Raw genomic sequence first — 19,103 nt, 5'->3', positions numbered from 1 at the left:
CAGACATGTCATAGTTTAAATGGGTTAAATGATGTATCAAAGCTGGGAAAGCAACATATGATGTCTGCTACTACAACTGCTTTCAAGCCGATTGTGTAAATGTTGAAGATTTATATTTGAAGGCTCAATCACATGTTGATGATCAGAACAAACACTACAGTGATTCTGAGCAACTGGTATCTGGCAGGTTGCAGGAGAGCGACAACAGAGATGCATGTTTTTTTTTTATATAAAGGAAAACAAAATGTCATAAAAAGTTGGATATAGACAATGTTCAAGCTGTGTGTAGTGACTGAACATTGCTTCCAACAGTGTGTAGTGACTGAACATTGCTTCTCCATGTTGGAGAGTTGGAAGAAATAGCAAAGTGCTACCATATAACATAGGGAGGGTTAAATGATGTAAAAGAGTTAGAGTGACTCATTCAATCAATCGATCAATCAATCAATCAAAGCACAGAAAAGGACCAACAAATTCAAACAAACAATGGAGCTAGTTACTGAGGAAATGTTATGATTAGAAACTGCCATGACTTTGGGAGGAGGAAGTCCATATTTGACACACTTAGTCAACCAGCCATATCACCAGAAGAAGACATAGGAGAAAGGTGAATCATACTTTCAGAGGAGTTTGGTAGTGATGTGTTGTTACTTTGCTAAGAGAGTAGTTGATGTCAGCATGCTTTCAAAAGAAGAGGAACACAAAATCTGCAATTACAAATTGAGTATGAAAAATATGAGTGAGGTAGAAAATGTATGTTCAACATTGGTGCAGACCATACCAACAATGTGTAAAATATCATTGGATTCTGTGAAGCAGCTCTTGGATTACATGATAGATATGGACGGTCAGCAGAGACATTTACAGATGCTTAAACAGAGTTTCCCTGAATATTTTTGGGTGATATAATGAATGCCTCAAAGTTCATTCAGGCAAGGAGTTTTTTGCAAAACACCACAAGCAAGTAGATGCATTTATGATAACACTATTTCCTTTTTTAGCCAGTTTGTTTCACTGGAGATGAACAACTTCAGACAACCCTGTGTGCTCTGTAGGCTTCAGTGAAATCATTCAAGACCTTCATGGCAGCAGTAAAGGAAATATAAATTTTGCAGAATGCCTGTAGGCCAACATGATAAGCTTGTGCTTTCTTTTTTCTTTGTTCACACTGACTGACCAGTCAATCCTCATTTAAAAATTCAAACAGAAAATTGTAAATCACTGGTTCCTTTTCTTGAGAAGTTCATTTTCTTTCTGTTTCCTATGTCTGTTTTTATCTTGCCTACCTGTTTTTGTTAAGAATGTATCAAATGTATATTCACTCTGATATTTTCATTTATGAAATTAAGTGTGGGATTCCACTGCTGCACAAACTGGCTTCATGAAATTGCATGAGACACCTTCTCACATCATCATTCACTGAAGAGTTAAAGGACATTCATCTGAATGGAGTGTGTCAGGGTGTATACTGCCTCTCTGTGTTTCATTTAATTTCATTTGATCTTAAAATGTTTTAGCTCAAGTGATTTGTTAGTCTGCACTTTCTGATTTGATGAGCTCTCTCGTTATCAGACTATTACTTCTTTGGAAATAATCAGTCTAGTAATACTTGGGCTGGGAGCAAGAGCTTGTATGTATGTGTATTATTATAGCAAAAAGTGTTCTTCTGGATATTCATGAGAAGGGAGAATTATTTGTAAAAAGCCCCAAATCTCCTTATGTCATGTGATTTCTCCTCAGTTTCTCAGACTGCAAGAACTGCAAAAGTAGTCACCACAGCACTGATATATCTGAAATATTTTTAAGGGTCTTAGACAGTGCAGGCTTAGGGATCTTGACGTCTTGACCAACCAATCACAGCACAGCAAGCAAGCCAACGACGAGAACGAACAGACAACTAATGAGCTCCCTTGTCCCACTCCGTCCTCAGGTGAGAGAAAGAGATGAGGAAAGGCCTGAAGAAAACTCACTGAGCAGGAGAAGAAGCAGGACAAGAGGAGGAGATATGATGAAGGGAAACAGAAAGGAGTGAAAAGTAAAAGGTTAGATGAGGATAAGTTGAGGAGTCAGTAGGGGAGAAGTAGAGAATTGGTGAGAAGATGACAGATGTGGAAGTTAAGATTTGAAATTTTAAGAGAAAAGATAAGAACTTAGGGAATAAAAAAGCAAGGAAATAAGAGAACATAGGTGCTAGAAGAGGTGCCTGGGCTGATGGGAGATTTTATTCATTTATTTTTAGTATTTACTTCTTTCAGTTGAGAATATCTCCAGTAAATCAAGAGATAAATGAACAGGATGGGAAATTACAGGCAGATAATAAATATGCCCATGTAGTTTATTGTGGTGACTGCAATTTTCCTGGATAACTACCAGTGTTTATACTTGCCATTTAATGAAAAAAAAAATCTTCTAACACACCCCAGGGCAACGTCTCATGCTTTTGGCTAAGCTCAGCTCATTTACCACATCTAGGTCACTGTTTTGTGTTCTCCAGGCTTCATGATCTGTAATATTGAAGATATTGAGATTATGTATGAGATTGTATCATTAAAGCTATCAAATTTAATTTTACTATAAGTCAGATATTAATTAGATTCATGTTACCATAAACAAACAAACCAGGAGTGTTATATGCATGCTCTTTTAGTTTTATAAATGCTTTAAATGCGAACAGATATAGGCTAATACATAAATCATAAAAATAAATCTGCTCATAATTCAACTGTGTTTTTTCACTATCACTTTCTCCACCACCAGAATGCAGAAGGCAGAAAGCTTAGTACTGTTCATATTTCCATATAATTTTAGTGTGCGAGTTGCTGCAGTGAACATGACTGTGATGTCACTGGAGAAATGGTGATGGTTGCCAGACACACTGTCTTCTCTGGTCACCTCAGTTCACTCACCCTCTGTGAATTGTTATAATTGCAAAGTTAGGGAATAAGGTTAGTGGCAGGTCTTACAATCATTCATGATACTGCAACATAGATCCACTGTTTTACTCTTTCTCGCAGTTGATTCAAGGAACAAGTGATCAGATATGCATCAACATTCTTGAAGATCCTGCTTTGACCATTTATGGCTGAATGTGGGCATGTAGAGACTAGGTATGTGCACATTACCATTTCTGTATCTTTTCCAACCCACACTCAGACATTGATGTTCATTGCACACAGTCAGTGGCAGCTGTGTGGAGGTGAGAAACAGAGCAGGTTTGAACTTGTCCTTTAAACTCTCTTTTTGTATTCTTTATGCAGCTATTTCTGGATCGTTTCAGATGAACAAATGTGTATGACAAGATGAATAGATCCCAGAAGAAACTGCATGACAGGAGAGTTTGTGCTGTAGCCTTATATCTGAATTATTATTGCATCTCGGCATCTGATGATGATGGTGATGGTGGCTGGGTTTTTTAGACAGGGACTTTTCAGGTCATCAGCGCCTGATGAGATCAACTCAAGCATTACTTAACATTATGAACTATATATAGGCACTCAAAGCATTTGGTTGAGATAAACTTTGGTTCTAGTTTAACAAAATGAAACAAAATAGTGTCACTTAAGAGTGATACATACTTCTCTCATGAATTGTGTCATTTGCTACTGAAGTACTCACAAGTATGTGTCTTGCACCATGGCTTCTTGGTGACTCCAAATAAATAGTCACAATGAAGGCTGACCTGTGTCCATAAACACATTGCTTTGAGATAACAACCAAAGAACAAGATGACTGGATAAAGAAGATGTGGCTTATACCAGACAATGGGCTTGAACATTTTTCCACAGATATTTTTGGACAATTTACTGTAGCTGTTATTAGCCATCAGTACCCATTAACCTCACACTAATGCTAAAATATATGAAAAGCTAAAATTTGGGGCTGGTGTTGTGTGCATTCTGGAAACATATAATTGTGAATAACTGAAAGGTTAATGACACTTCTAAGTATCACTTTAATCACATTCATAATAGGAATTCATAAACTTAAAACCAGGATTCATGTTGATGTGGACCACATCACCAAATATATATTTGTGATACTATACATATCAAGGGAATCTTGGACCTGGAGTTTGTCTGAGAAATCATGTGGGACTGACTGGGAGTAAGATTTTCTAGAAATGTATTGCGAGTAGTGCCAGGGGCAGTGTGAGGGTGCCCTTGGGCCAGCTTCACTTACTGCCTGACCCTCTTGCTCCAGTGCACCATCTTCCATGAAGACATTAGGATGCATCAACATGAACTGGCCCTGGTAATCAGCTAATTCAGAGATTAAATGAGCACAGCAAATGACAAGTGAAACATTATTTCACATCACAGCATGACTGGAAAGATATTAAAATGTGCCTCACAAATACACATGCACACATTCATCAACTTGTGATCACAGTCTATCCCAGTTTGAAGCATCATTTCTGTGCAGGCGCAAATGCCTTGCCTATAGCCCTGAAGTGTCCATCATTCGCAAAGTCAAAAAGTCTAAATGTGTGAGTATGTATATGTATGGAGGGCATCTATGTATAAACAGCAGCAACATAAAAGAGCATGTGTGTATCCTGCAGGCTAACTGAAGTATGTGCATGTTGCTATAGCAGCTCGCCAAGCCTCATTTAGACAAACCTGCTCTCCAAACAGAAGATGAATAATTCTCTTTGAGCCTCCTCCTTCTCCCCACATCTCTGCTGCTGCTCCTTCCTCTCTCCCCTCTCCTCCCCTCCTCCCACTCCTCCACCTCCTCCTCCCCACAGGAGCTCTGGAGTTTTTTGAAGAATAAAACAATTTGGAAGGAGAAAAGCAGCAGCCTTGAGATGCTCTTCCTCCAGGCTGAGATGGATTTATGATACACCATCAAATTGCAGAGGGTGAGTGAGAGAGAATGAGAAAGTGTAGTAAACATGTTTGTCTCCTTCCTGCCATAATTTGAGGGGAGGAGGGTAGAAAAGGGGAAGACAGTTTGGTGTTTTTTCATAATTCTTCATATTGAAAAACTAAACAGGAAAATATCCAGATGCTAGGAAGAGGTGAAGTGATGTGAAGAAGTGAGGACATTTCTTCCACTGATTTTTGAAAGTTAAAAATTGAGTTTGAAGCAGTGGGAACTTTGCATATTGCACCATCTGACCTCAGCTGAAATTTAACATACAGGGGGTGGGGAGGTAGGTCAATAGATCAGACAAGAACAATATTTTCCAACCATTTTGGATTGTGACTCATAAATAAACATAAATTGTGGTCTTTTATCACGATCATGTTAGTTTAACCAGTTTTTAAATTATAGTCTAAAGCAAAAGCAAAGATGCTCCTAATGCTTCAGATGGGAAGCAACTTTATAAGAATTTGATAAATGCCAATTGAAAGAAAATTATGTTAACAAACATTGTACATGATAACTATTTAGCCAGTTTAATTTAGTCCAACTCCATGGTTCCTCCTATTTCTTTTGAAATGTTCCAGAAGTTTCCAGGAGACCCAGTGTCGTATGGGACCCTCTTGTATTCAAGGGAAGCCACTCTCACCTTTATTATAATACTTCATGTGTAGGATAATAGCTGTGACAGTAGAATATTGCTCAAAACTCATTTTTTGTTTTTGAATATGCCTTTGTTTTTCAATTTAATTTTCTTGTTTTCTATTCAGAATTGTGTTGCTGGGCCTAACCCTGAAGATGGAAGAAATGGATCAGAAAACAATAAAATTAAGCAAACCAAACCATCCTTCCAGTTTCATTCAAATCACTCAGATCACCAATTTATCTTTTCCCAACTTGGGTAGGCAGCATTCAGCTGGACTGTGAGCTACATGCCGGATGATCTACCTGCCACATCCATGCCCTGTCCTCCTTGTGTTTCCAACCCCCCCCCCCCGTCTGTTTTTATGTGTTTGTGTGTTACATTGCTGAAGGTATGCTGTCAAAACGCTTGCTTAGAGTACCAGTCGTCAGAAAACAAAAGCAAAGAAAAACCTTGTAGTTTTACATCAAAATGTTCCCAGTATTATTGTAACTAATATATATTCTCCTTTGCCTCAGGACCACTTCACCTGCTGCCTGTCTGTCTGCCTTTCCTGTGTCTCATCTGCCCACTCAACTCAGCTGACTCCCTACTGGTCCTCTCTCAGCCCTGCTTCAGTCTCCCACTCACTGACGAGTCATGACTAACAATCCATTGTGTGCACTAAATACTCTGGAGGCATTTACTTCAGTCTCTTGAGTTCTGCATCTAGTACTAAAGCACAATAATACCTTCATTATTTAATGTTTCCAACTCCAACATCAGTTACAAACAAAATCTTTGAGTGGTGCAGACCTGTCGTACCAGTCACCTGTGACCAAACTGCTGTCCCCCAAGGCAATAAAACATGTTGAGGGACTGATTGTATCCCGCTCTTTATTGTGAAGACATTTTAAGAATGCATAAATAACACTTTGAAATTAAAAATAATGTTGACATTATCAGGGTTATGGTTTGAGTGACTGATTGACTGATTTTACAGCTGATGACCCCTCTTGCTGACCAAAGACCAGACTGGAGCTCTCACATAATGGCTGTCCGAGCCCTGTGATAGGTATAAAGCAGGGCTGATGTATTTTATGGAGATTAATCTGGTTACTAGGCTATAAGACAACAGATACAGAACTTAATTTGTGATTTTGTGTGTGTGTGTGTGTGTGTGTGTGTGTGTGTGTGTGTGTGTGTGTGTGTGTGTGTGTGTGTTGGGGCCTGCTGGTGTGCAATGAACAAATAAAATGCTGTTCCTCCAGCCCGCAGCAGCATAATAAAAGCAGAAAGGATAAAGATGCAGCCTTGATCTAAATATATTCTCTCTGAAATGGTGACACTGAAATATGGTTGAAGTGTATACAAATCTACATTAGAGGGATAAAGGTTTTTGATGTCACATTATGCAACAGGCATCATGCTGATAACCAGAGGTGCATCGACTAAAACATCTGAAAGCCTGTGCCACATTCCTAACAATGCTATGTATCCTCTTATTGGTTGTTTGTCCTCCCCTGTTGTAGTCAAAGATCTGCTTGCTGTGGTGACAACTTTTATGCATGCATTTTATTTCATGCTCTCTTTTATCACTATAATGAGAAGGCACAGCCGAAACAGCGAACACAGCATGGGTCATTCTTCCCATTCCTTCCAGGGACCTTTAGCTTCACTACTTCCATCACTGAATATGTATTTTCAAGTACCCAAAATTATTTTTCTTTGCCTTTGGTGCCATTTTTAAAATTCATTGTACTTCACAATGACAAAAAAATATGTTCAAGTCAATTCAAATTATTTTCATGAATGGAGCTTCTGCTGGATTTTATGGTAATTTGAGAGTGTCAATCATCGTAATGTGCTCTTCTCAGAAACGTGTGCTCATTTTGCACAGGTTGGATTCATCATATAAATCTAACTCACTGATATTTTCCACTATTTCCTGGTGGTACCACTGTCTGGATGAAACACCTTCTAATATCATCCACTATCTTCCACAATCATCTCAATTATGAACATCTCTGGTTGATGAGGATGAGCAAGATATTGACTCACTGATCCACACCACCAGGATGCACAGCAATGACATGGAGATGTCATTCAGATTGGACAAATGTGGCTGGATGGTATCAAGGAGAGGCAAGATGATCAGAAGTGACGGGTTGATCTACCAGAAGGGAATATAGGTGATATCCAGAACAGCTACAAATACCTTGGGATCCCACAGGCTAATGGAAACTACAAGGGGGCAGCAAGGAAGTCCACCACTATCAAATACCCTCAGAGAATAAGACACGTACTGAGAAGTCAGCTGAACAGTAAGAACAACGTCCAAGCCATCAACATGTACGCACTAGGGTAATAACTTTTTGACTTTTTTTCTCAAACCTGATTTCCTGTGGCAGGAATGAATGAATATTTGCTTACAATTGCCCAAAATGACATTTATCCCATTGAACTATCAAAAAAGGTCACGCACAAAGCACTTTGAAAAATTTACCATTTCCATAAATGAGGGCAAAATCTAATAACGACAAGGAAACATTGACAGGTGGTCTCCGGTGTACTAACCCTTCAAACGGGAGTGTTTAAACATCTAAAAGGTGAAATAAATGTTGGTAGTTATTTTTAGAGTAGATGAATATGAGTAGCATTGAATGCTTAATTCCAGAGAATCAGTATTTCCCCTTGCAAAATCAGGTTTGCATTCTCAGACTTATCACTTACCCTACTGGGCACCCAGTAGCTCATGTGCATGATTATTAGTTTTCAGAACTCTTTGCATAACCTTCTCAACTGTTCTGAAATCTTCCATTACCTCCTTGGCATGCTGGTATGATCTTGTACAGTCTGTGTCCAGGTCATTCTGAAGTGTTCCTGAGTGACACAACAGAACAGGCCATTGCTTAGTTTAGTACAACATGTCGTTCAAAAAGAGTTCTTCTACCACAGAGAAGAACAAGGAAACCTGGACAAAAAAACTTGGTGCAGTTTCAAGCACCATCAAGACGAGCCAATCATCAGACTGCCACGTCTATGATGCACCCCTGAGTGACCGGAGCCGCATGCCTCTGAAAAGCCATGTGATAGGACGTTTCAAATCCCTTGAATCCATTGCCAAAGAACGGAAAGAGAGGGTCGGTCTGATTGCTGTGGAGCTGAAGTCTTTATGGAGCATGACATTGAACTTTCCGCATTTATCGGATCAAGCCATTCATGCAAAATTAGAAAAGCTCCTACGAGACTATGACTATTGCAGAAAGAAGCAAAACTTTGATTCACTGAATGAGCTGGTTGATGTGACCCAGGTGAAAGGCCAATGGCTGTGAAAATAGGATGAGAATCTCTACAAACTTCAAATCCAAAGCAAAGGCCAGGTTGGTTATTCCACTGGCAAGCCTGCCAGTGCCAAGACCATCCACCCATCCAAGCGAAGGAAGACATTGCCAGGGAATAAGTCCAATTCACCAAAAGCATCCAATTCAGCAGGACTAGTGTCTTCTGAAACTGGCACAGACTCATGTGATGCCAGTCAAGAGTCTGAAGACAGTTCTTGGGAAGATGAGGCTGGAGTATCAGCAAGTAAAAGGAAGCATAACCCCACCTGTGTTGCAAGGCGCCTTGTTACAAGCGCAAAGCTATCGACTCACGGAGCAGCAAGGGTGTGCCGTCAGCTTTCTGGTGAGGGCATCGAGATCCCAACCCCAAGTCAGCCAGGAATCCACAAGGCTATCTACAGGAGAGCTGCTGAAGTGAAGCAGCTCCTGGTTAGCACACTTCATCAGGAAAAGTGGAGCTTGCATTTCGATGGTAAAAAAATTGATGGCATTGAACATCAAGCAGTGGTCCTAAAAAATGAAGAAAAGGAAATCAAGCTGAGTGTGCTTCAGTTGAAGGATGGTACAGCCGCAACCATTGCAAATGGCTCCAGGGTGTCTTACAGGAGTTCAACTTATGGGAATCAGTTCTGATGATAATTGCTGACACGACAAGTGTAAACACCGGAAAGAAGTCAGGTGTAGTCGTTCGGCTGCAGCAGATGTTTGAAAAGAATGGGAGTCCCAGACCCAAGTTCATCAGCTGTCAGCACCATGTGCTCGATCGCATCCTATGTGTAGTCATGGGCCAAGAGCTCCATGGCACAACCAAATCTCCAAACATTGAGTACTTCTTTGTGAAGGACTTGACGAACAATTATGACCGACTGAAGGCAGCTTTCAGCAATGGAAGGGCTGAGATCAAGGAAAGTGGTGGTTGGAGAGACGACATGAAATTTTATTACCACCTCACGCGTGTCTTCCGTCACTTCACTGAGAAAGACGAGGTCCCCTTTGTGAACTTTCAGCAGATTCCTAACATCAGCTATGCACGCTGGAACTCTCGTGCCATTCTGGCCCTCCTTGCATTCATTCTGATGCCTGAAACTCGAACCAGGCTGCAGGAAATCTATACATTTATTTCTTACCCATGGGCCGACCATTGGTTCAGCGACCAATTGTTCCGTGCTGAAGATTTCGGTGAACTGTCAGCTGCACTGGATGGATACCCAAAAGGTCTCAAATGCTTAGAAACCCACTGGACAAGAGATGAATCGCCCATTGATATTGCCAGAAGCAACCAATGCTGCGAGCGTGCAATCAAAGTTATGCAGGACCTGCATGAGTCATGCCGCAACAAGGACAACCTCCCCCTGAGATTCCTCCTGACCAATGACATCAATGTGACCTTCTTTTGAGTGTTTTCTGACACTTTGTACTGTTCTCCATAGGCTATGCATTATTATTATTATTCTTAATTTTTTTTTTATCAAACTGGCATGTGCTTTGTATGATTTCAAGAATTGGCAAAAAAGCTAGTTATTAAAGAATTTAAAAACATTTTGTGCGTGAGGTTTTTTCATCCAATAAATTTTAAAATGGGATTTTATTTAATCTTTCATAAAAGTTCATCATCTTATGACACAGGGATATGACGTTGCAAAAAAGTTATCACCCTAGTATGCACTGCCAGTCATCAGATACCCCACTGAGATCATAAGCAAAGGAGGAGTTAGAAGCCACAGATGTCAAGACCAGAAAGCTCCACAACATGCATGGAGGGTTTCACCCTAAGTCCAGCATCCTGAGGCTGTACACTAAGCGGAAAGAGGGAGGACAAGGACTAGTGAGCATCAGAGCCACTGTCCAGGATGAAACATCACAAATCCAAGAGTACATCAAGAAGGTGGCCCCTGAGGACGAGCTGCTCAGTGAATGCCTCAGACAGCTAAAACCCAAAGAGAATGGGGAGGGAGAGGTGCAGAGGTGGATGGACAAGCCCCTACACGGCATGCGCGACTGCCTGATTGAGGAAGTGGCTGATATCGAGAAGACCTACTAATAGCTGGAACATGCTGGACTGAAAGACAGCACAGAGGCAGTCATCATGGCAGCACAAGAGCAAGCCCTAAGCACAAAAGCCATCAAGGCCAAGGTCTACCACACCAGATCAGACCCAATCAGACTAACAGCAGAAGAAGGCAGTGATGATCAATGAGATGATACCAGCTGACGCCAACATCAGGAAGAAGGAACACAAGAAGGTTGAGAAGTACCAGGGGTTAAAAGAACAGCTAGAACGGATGTGGAAATTAAAGCTTGACGTGGTCACCATGGTAGTAGGAGCATTCTGGGAGGTGACCCCCAATCTGGGAGAGTGGCTCCAGCAGATTTCAGGAACAGCACCTGAAACCTCAGCCCAGAAGAGCCCAGTCCTAGGAACAATTAAGATACTGTGTATAACCCTCAAGCTCTGGTACAGGACCCTACACTACAGAATATATATATATATATATATATATATATATATATATATATATATATATATATATATTCTGTAGTGTCTAAGTGCAAATGTTACATTCATAGCACATGGATTGTAAGGAGGTCAGGGTGCAGATTTCCAACTGAATTCAGTTATCATCTTGATACCAGCTTATGCAGTATGATTTAAATGCCAGCTGTGATAATGATAAGAATTAAGGATTGAACAACCAAACAGGAAAAAGTCAAAAATGCCATTGTGTTACAAGGATAAATACCTTCTTCAGAATATCCTTTGATTCATTGAAGCCTGTTATCAATGGAATTAAAAGTTTGTTCTTTTCAAACTACTGTTTTAGGATTGTCAAGGATTTCTATGAACCAGGGCTTTTTCTTTTTTTAGTAAGAAAAATAATCCTAAGGCAGTCAATTCACTTTCCAAACCAAGTGGAATAATTTCATCCCAACAGCAGATTTATTTAATCTCTGATTATAGTAAAATGAACATTTGAAGCATCAAATTCTTGACTGAATTACTGATTAAAAAACACTTTCTCACTTTTCTACACCTCCTTCCTCCTTCACAGTAGACAAGATACACTCAAATCCTTCTGATTGACACGACAAAGGAAGGGAAAAAAGAAGAATGCTGGTTCCCATAGCAACCGGGGTGATGACAAATTAGCCTGCGTTGATGTTAAAAATTCTGCTCACACACCCTTCCTGTCTGACTCAAAGATTCTTTTTTTGCCTTTCCATCTCCATTTGCCGGTACGCTCTCATTTCAGTGCAGGCCACATGCATGACTATTTATCCGTAAATGAGGTTAGTATACAAGGTAACAGCATATACTGATGAAAGACACACATTATACCTCAGGCCTTCCATACTTGTATAGCATGAGCAACATAAAAGCAGATTCAAAAGACGGTTGAGGCACGTCTCAAAAGCTGGCTACCATTATTGTTAGAGGTTAATATTTGGTTGAATGTGGGTTTTGACCTACATGCACACACACACACACACACACACACACACACACACACACACACACGCACACACACACACACAATGTTTGTGTTAATCAGAAAAAAAGCTTTTATCAAGCGACAGATGAAATCTGGATTTAAAAAAAAAACGCATGGTGAAATTAAATTAAAATGGTTATATCCACAAAGTGACATTGTAAATATATTCTATACGTGTCTAAGAGGTCATTAATAGAATATATGAAATATACAGTAAATTATAACAGAATATTGGTATTATTCACATTCCAAGAATATTTTTGAAAATGGATTGTTGATGTATTACATTATTAAAAATTTAAAAAAGGAGACACACTGCCTGGCTGCACTTATATGACAGTGATAAACCAAAAAGTTGCAACTATTAGAAATGTACAGCCTAAAGATCTCTCTTTGGCAGGGATGACCTTCCACCATGAGAGAGAAACATGGTGTGAGGGGTAACCTGTAGGTGGGGTTCTCTATAAAAACAGGGACTTTGGGTTCTATATGTACATTTGCAATGCAGAATGATGCTGCTGTTGCACCTTGAGGGCAGAAATGCTGGAAATGGTGAACACATTTTGAAATATGTTACATCAGTTCCTCCCAAGCTTAAGAATGTCATGACCTAACTGTCCTTTAAAAAAAAGTTATCATTCATTTAATCAGAAATTTGAGAAAAAAATGTATTGATTGTAAGCAACGTCCTTTGGCCCATGTGCAGCATCTTAACAGACCACTAGGGGACCCTGAGCCACGCACATTAGTAACAACTGGGCTGAAGTTTCTGAATATGGGGTCAAATGACTCAGACTACAGTTGGATTGCTGTTTCTTAGTAAAATTATATTTTGAAAAAAGAAAAAGTGCCAAATCAAAACGGCTCTCATTTCTTCCTCATTTAGGCAGGATCCTAATTCATTTATGTAGGGGAAAACATCAAATATTCAATTCAAGGACAGGCATCAAGTTGAATCAACTCATTTTGTGAAACTATTTCTGCCTTAGATTTGGCAAGGACCCTGCTCTTCACAATAAACAAAACTTTGGACCAAGATTATTTGGATTTTGAAATGGATTAAAGCCATAAAAAATATTTAAAAGTGTTTCCTATCTTTTCTAATTAACTATGTTGGATACCCGAGGGAAATCTCAATTGTAGAACAAGCTAAAAGAAATAGAGTACAGTATGTATAGTGACTCTTTTTTCCTCCCTATCATTTATAGCCAGGGATGCAAAGGTTTATATGTTCTTTATTTCCCAGATAAACTGAAATTCAATTAAGTTTGACTAGTCCTCCATTTGAAATTTTAAGAAATCATTGAAACAAGTTTCAGTCCCCCTTAACTCCATTCCATCATTACTGCAGCTTCCTCTTGAGCTGACCCTAAATTCATGAGAAGCTGTTTTCAGTCAGGTAAAAATTTAAATAAAGGATAAATAGATGTTGCTGGAGATTAATGTACAGAGTAAAGATAGCTTGATGTGTGAACTGAATCTTAAATAATGCTTCCAAAATGTGTGAAATTGACAATTGCAGATTTTTTTTTTTTTTGCTGGTGCTATGGGCCAATCAGTGAAATTGTGATGGAGGTCAAAAGTACAGTGCAGATCAGACAACAGGTGGAATAATTGAGCATGCCTTGCACAAAGTGCACAGGATGATGTGATAATTTCAGACTACCTTGGCTTCATCCTTTCTTCTGACATCAACTACTGACAGTTTGTTACACTTCACCATCACCTTGAGGTCACTGTTTGACTGCTGTGTTCAGGATTCTAACAGCGTATCAGAGCATCACCTCAATTAGCATATAAAGTACAAGGGAGATCTCTGTGTTCCCTCACTCATCTTCTGATCTCTCTAACTTTCTCTTGCTGTGTCTACCTGACTCCATGCCTCCATCCTTTACAAACCCAAGGCTTCTTATATTCTCTATGAGCACACAGGTCTGAGTGTGTGTGTGTGTGTGTGTGTGTGTGTGTGGGGGGGGGGGGGGGTGTTGTGTTTTACAGGAACTGTAAGAGAAAAGGTAGCAGAAAGCCGGTAGCAGGCATAAAGCAAAGATTAAAAGAATACAGGGGATAATAATGGTTTGCTATAAATATTAAGCTACATAGTCATATTTTTCAGATCCCTGTATTGTTGTAATACTAATGTCTAAGACCAATATGGTCTTCAAAATGATCAAACTATTATATGTATTTTAATTTAGAGATGCACTAATCTCACATGTTCAGTCTGGCTACTGATGCAGTTAGCCAGTTTACGGTAGCTGATAATGAGTACTAATCCAAAACCAGAATTCAATAATAGGCTGTCTACGTACCTCACTGTGTAGCCTAGGTGTCTACTGATACAATGATGTAGTCTGCTGGTGTAATCCAGCACTACAAAATTCAATTTAATAAATCGGTCACATACTCAGTTGTTCCATTCAGCTATGTGTGTGGTACTAGGCCGATACACAATACAAGATCAGTGCATTCCGATATCACCTGGCTGATACACCGAAATCAATCATGTAACACACCATTGATGTGTTGTTAACTGACACGTGGGGGAATATGGGTTGTGATGACAGCTGACCAAAATTCAGTGTTAAGCCATTGTGTCATGCTCGTTTCAATTTAATACTGAATACTTTAAACAAAAGCATTAAGTTAACATCTACACAACATATGTTGAGGTTTTTGTTGATATTTTGTTGGTTTAAAGTCCAACATTTCAGCTCTATTAGATGCGACTGCCAATGGGACTCCAGTATACTCCAAATAGCATCATCTTGAATTTCAATACCCTCTCAGAACAACTCTTGGTAACAATGAATTGTATGACAGCAGCCAAAAATAATGTGAAATAGTACTATGGAATGAGGAAATCGGGGCATGTGGGCTGAGAACAATGGAGACTTTGAACATCTACAATCTACATTTATTGTTATATTTTGCTTCACTGTACCACAGAAATGTCCTATTGTGGTAGCAGGACTAACACATGTAATAAGATCAGTCTCAAGGTGCGCCAGGGTCTAGATATTGTGTGCACTAGCTGACTTTCTTTTAAGCCACACACATCATCCTCCACTGACAAAGAGTGCAGATTATTTATTTTTGAAGCTTTACTTCTTAAGTCGGGAGGAATGGACCACAGAAAGCATAGTAAGGAATGTTACAGTCTAGTTCAGTGTTGCTGTTTCTATTTCACCTTAAGTGACCAGGATTTCTGATCTGATCTTGCCAAAACATCTCACTGCCAGTTATCAGCCAGTTCCTCACAACCATTATACTCCTCTTCCATTCTGCTATTATTAAAGCAAAGAGGAAATGTCATAACTAATTGAAGAGGATTCGTATTTGAGGCATCATTTTTGATGAATGGTACTTTTCTCTTCTTATTGAAAACAGTCCCAGATGCAAATCAAGTTGATGCCTGCCCAAGGTTATCAATTTCATTTTAGTTATGAGTCCCAAACCCCACTACTAGGCTGTTCAATCATCAATGAGTTTATTACACTGTCTGACCTGTTACCACACACACACACACACACACACACGCACACACACACACACACACACACACACACACACACACACACACACACACACACACACACACATTGCTTCCAGCAACTAGTGTCTACCACCACATCAAATAGTGCACCATAGAGCCCAAATCTGCCCATAAAATCGGTGCTCCATTTGCATGACAACAATAACTATAGGCAGATGCACAATTAGATAGATGTGGTCCTAGACGGCCAGCAGATGGGCTGATGCCATCATACAAAACAAACTCGACTTGACTCACTCAAGTGTCTGCACGTGGAACATTTTTATAGCAATCTGTGTGTGTGTGCGTGCGCACACGCGTGCAGATAGTCCTCATGTTTTGGAAAGTGTGGTCACTGTGACATTTGTGTAAGCCTAGAGTTATGTGTGGGCAGGTACTGATTATGGTTTTATACTCAACAAACAAAATATCAATACAAGCCTTTTTCTACCATGCAAGTTTTGAATGTCATTACAGTGGAAAAGTGCTATATAAATTAATTCCACTTACCTTCAGGACATGACTCACCTATGCTTTAATCCTGCTGTTTAATCAGCATGATGATACCTGTCAGGTGGCAAAGGTAAAAGTCTTGCTTACATGGATATTATAGGTCTTAGATTTAGGTTTATTTATGTCTGTATATATTTATTATAGAGAAGTAATACAATTAAATAGGATTGTTTCTGCTGGGCTACAAAGCACCTAAATTGGAAGATCCATGAGTGCATAACTGCAGTACTACAGACTTTCATGCAGGAATTAATTTTTATGGTCACTGTGTTGTGAATTGAGTCACAGTTTAGCAAATGTTTGACACATATTTGTGGTTTAAGTGCAGAAATTTAAAAAAGAGTAAGGATGGGGAAAACTTTTAAATTCATCTTCTAGACTGCATGAGATATTCAAGCCTAAATATTCAAGGTGTTATGTGTCCTTTTATGACAGGAAAGGCTACTCTTTGGATGATTATAGTCTTATTCGTCTATATAACTGCATTTCCTTCCATCCTTCTTCATATATAACATGGCAGACATCCAGAATATCTGGGGGGAACACAGTGATGCAGAAAACTAAATTGCTGTGGACCAGTTACTCTCAAATTTAAGAGTGTTCAGGGGTAAAAATAACCCTGTGGGCCGATGAGGATGCTGTGTATCAGCACTCTGTTGAAAAGATGCTCTTACTGGGGACATGACATCTCCCATTAACACACCCACCAACACCCATGCATACACACACACAAACATACATTACTTGCATTACACTGAGCAGCAATGTCCTGGAGACTTACCCTAATCCCTCTTAACCTCTACTTGACTTACTCTAAACCTAAACTTGAACTAACCAAAACAAATATAGTAACCTTATAATCCTTAAAAGCTGAGACGTTATCAATAAAGTTAGAAAATATGGATTCCACAAACCAGTTTTTATAAATATTTGTATTAAAATATTGCACATCTGTTTCCCCAAATCACAACTAAATAGTAGCAATTAAATCTTGTGATTAATCAGGTATTGATGGGATTTTATTAAGATTCATTTCAGCTTAATCTTTTAATTGATTCACAGCAATCATATTCTCTTCCATGATTTCATCATTGCATAGTTACATGATTCACTTTTTATCAATGTATCTATTTAAAAAGATGTCTGTTATCAGCGTGAGTGCTGCTGCTAGTTGAGAGAATACTTGAAATCATCTCATGAGACATCTAACAAACCTGGCAACTAGTCAGTGTCCTTCTGCATTGAAGATGAAATCATTTAGTCTTCGACTGGCACCAGAAGCTTACACATGTGCAGTATTAGCATCACATCAGGGGAAGGCATGCAGTTAGGTAGGCTGTATGCGCTCTGCTATGGGAATTCTGAAGGAAGTGTTTCTACACCATTCTTTTTCTGGAGGGTCTTAGCCAAAGGTCCATCCCAAGGTGACCTCCCATCTCTTCTAGGTTGAATAGAGGGTTACGGGTTAACACAGGTCAGGAGAAAAGTATGCTCTGTGTTTTACAATTACTTAGATAAATTAGATTTAATCATTTGTAATCTTCCGTCACATCAGTATTTTCATGATTTATACATTGTGGGGATATTGTTTGAATGGGAATTGTAAAACCTGTCAGTTTTTACACAAACCACAGTGTTTTAATATGAAAGGATTCAAATCAAGCAAAACAATCGAGTACATAAAGACATTTACAAAAAACAATTAGCTAATGATTACTCTAAACTGTATCACACACCTCTGAATTTAATCAGTGCTGCTCAACATTTTCAGCTATGGAACATCTGACACAATCAACGAGTACGAATTTTTATGAATACAATTTTTAAAAAAGAATATTATTTAAAAAGGTTTTGGATTAAATGTGTGATTTGCTGATTGGCTGCCAACAAGCTTCAAGAGGATTTTTTTTTTTTTTTGGTACGTTACTTTTTTTTTTTGGTACATTACTTGGTGACCCAGCTGTTCCTTTTATAATGATACACTGTGACTACCTCTGCTATGCGCTGAACAGTTTTGTCCCTCCAGTAGAACAAGAGAAAAACTCAGAAAGACTGAGTTGACTTTGACAAAGGCACTGACAAGTCTGATGTTTCACAGTTCCTGTAAGAGTAGTAATAGATGATTTTATGTTAGTTTTCATGTTTTTAAGAGCGCTTACACAGTGTTGAAAATGTTTCCGTTCCTTACTACTCATTCAACTGTGGTTCCCTTGTCCAGTATTTGTTGCTTTACCTATCCCTGCCTTGTTTATTTCAAAGTTCAAAAGCACCGAATCCATCATAAAAAAAACAAAAAAACCAAGCAAAACAATGTTAGAAAGAAAAACCTTAAAACAATCGGCAACCAATTTTCTCTGGATAAAGATGTAGGGATTAATGAAGAAACTTCAAGTTTAAGCCTGACTTAGTGTTGAACAGACAGGTTCACTTTTCATTGGGTCATGTCACCATGGTATGTTAACCTTGTAAAGCCTGAACCATCAAATAAATGACAAAAAAAACATCATTCTGCATTCATGAATCATTTAATTGGATATATTGCAAAATAAAAAATTAAGAAAAAAATTTAAAAAATGAATAACAAGTTGCAAATAATAGTTTTATTTTTGGTGCAATTTACTGGTCACATTGTGTTGTTTGTAAACCAACTAAAAAATCACAACTTCACAAAAAATGGTCTCACTGGTAATATAGAAGCCATATAAACTCCTTTATCATATATGATTCACGAA

The 19,103-nt window shown here is 38.9% G+C and overlaps 1 protein-coding gene and 1 long non-coding RNA gene across 4 annotated transcripts in view; one reads left to right on the top strand and one right to left on the bottom strand.

The window, feature by feature from the left end:
• The window catches only part of nlgn1 (neuroligin 1), a 399,552-nt gene that overhangs the window by 161,292 nt on the left and 219,157 nt on the right, over positions 1 to 19,103 (bottom strand). The gene's annotated exons all lie outside the window — the stretch shown is intronic.
• Positions 1,998 to 6,263, top strand: LOC147250420 (uncharacterized). The gene is made up of 4 exons (XR_015119290.1): positions 1,998 to 2,042; positions 3,015 to 3,107; positions 4,748 to 4,861; positions 6,028 to 6,263. It is a non-coding gene; the product is annotated as an uncharacterized LOC147250420 (long non-coding RNA).

This window comes from Aulostomus chinensis, chromosome 14 (genome assembly GCF_037954235.1).
Source record: "Aulostomus chinensis isolate RoL2024-O1b breed Wild chromosome 14, RoL_Achi_v1.0, whole genome shotgun sequence".
Taxonomy (NCBI): domain Eukaryota; kingdom Metazoa; phylum Chordata; class Actinopteri; order Syngnathiformes; family Aulostomidae; genus Aulostomus; species Aulostomus chinensis.
The sequence above is the reverse complement of the archived record's forward strand: the minus strand, read 5'-3'. Positions and strand labels throughout refer to the sequence as shown.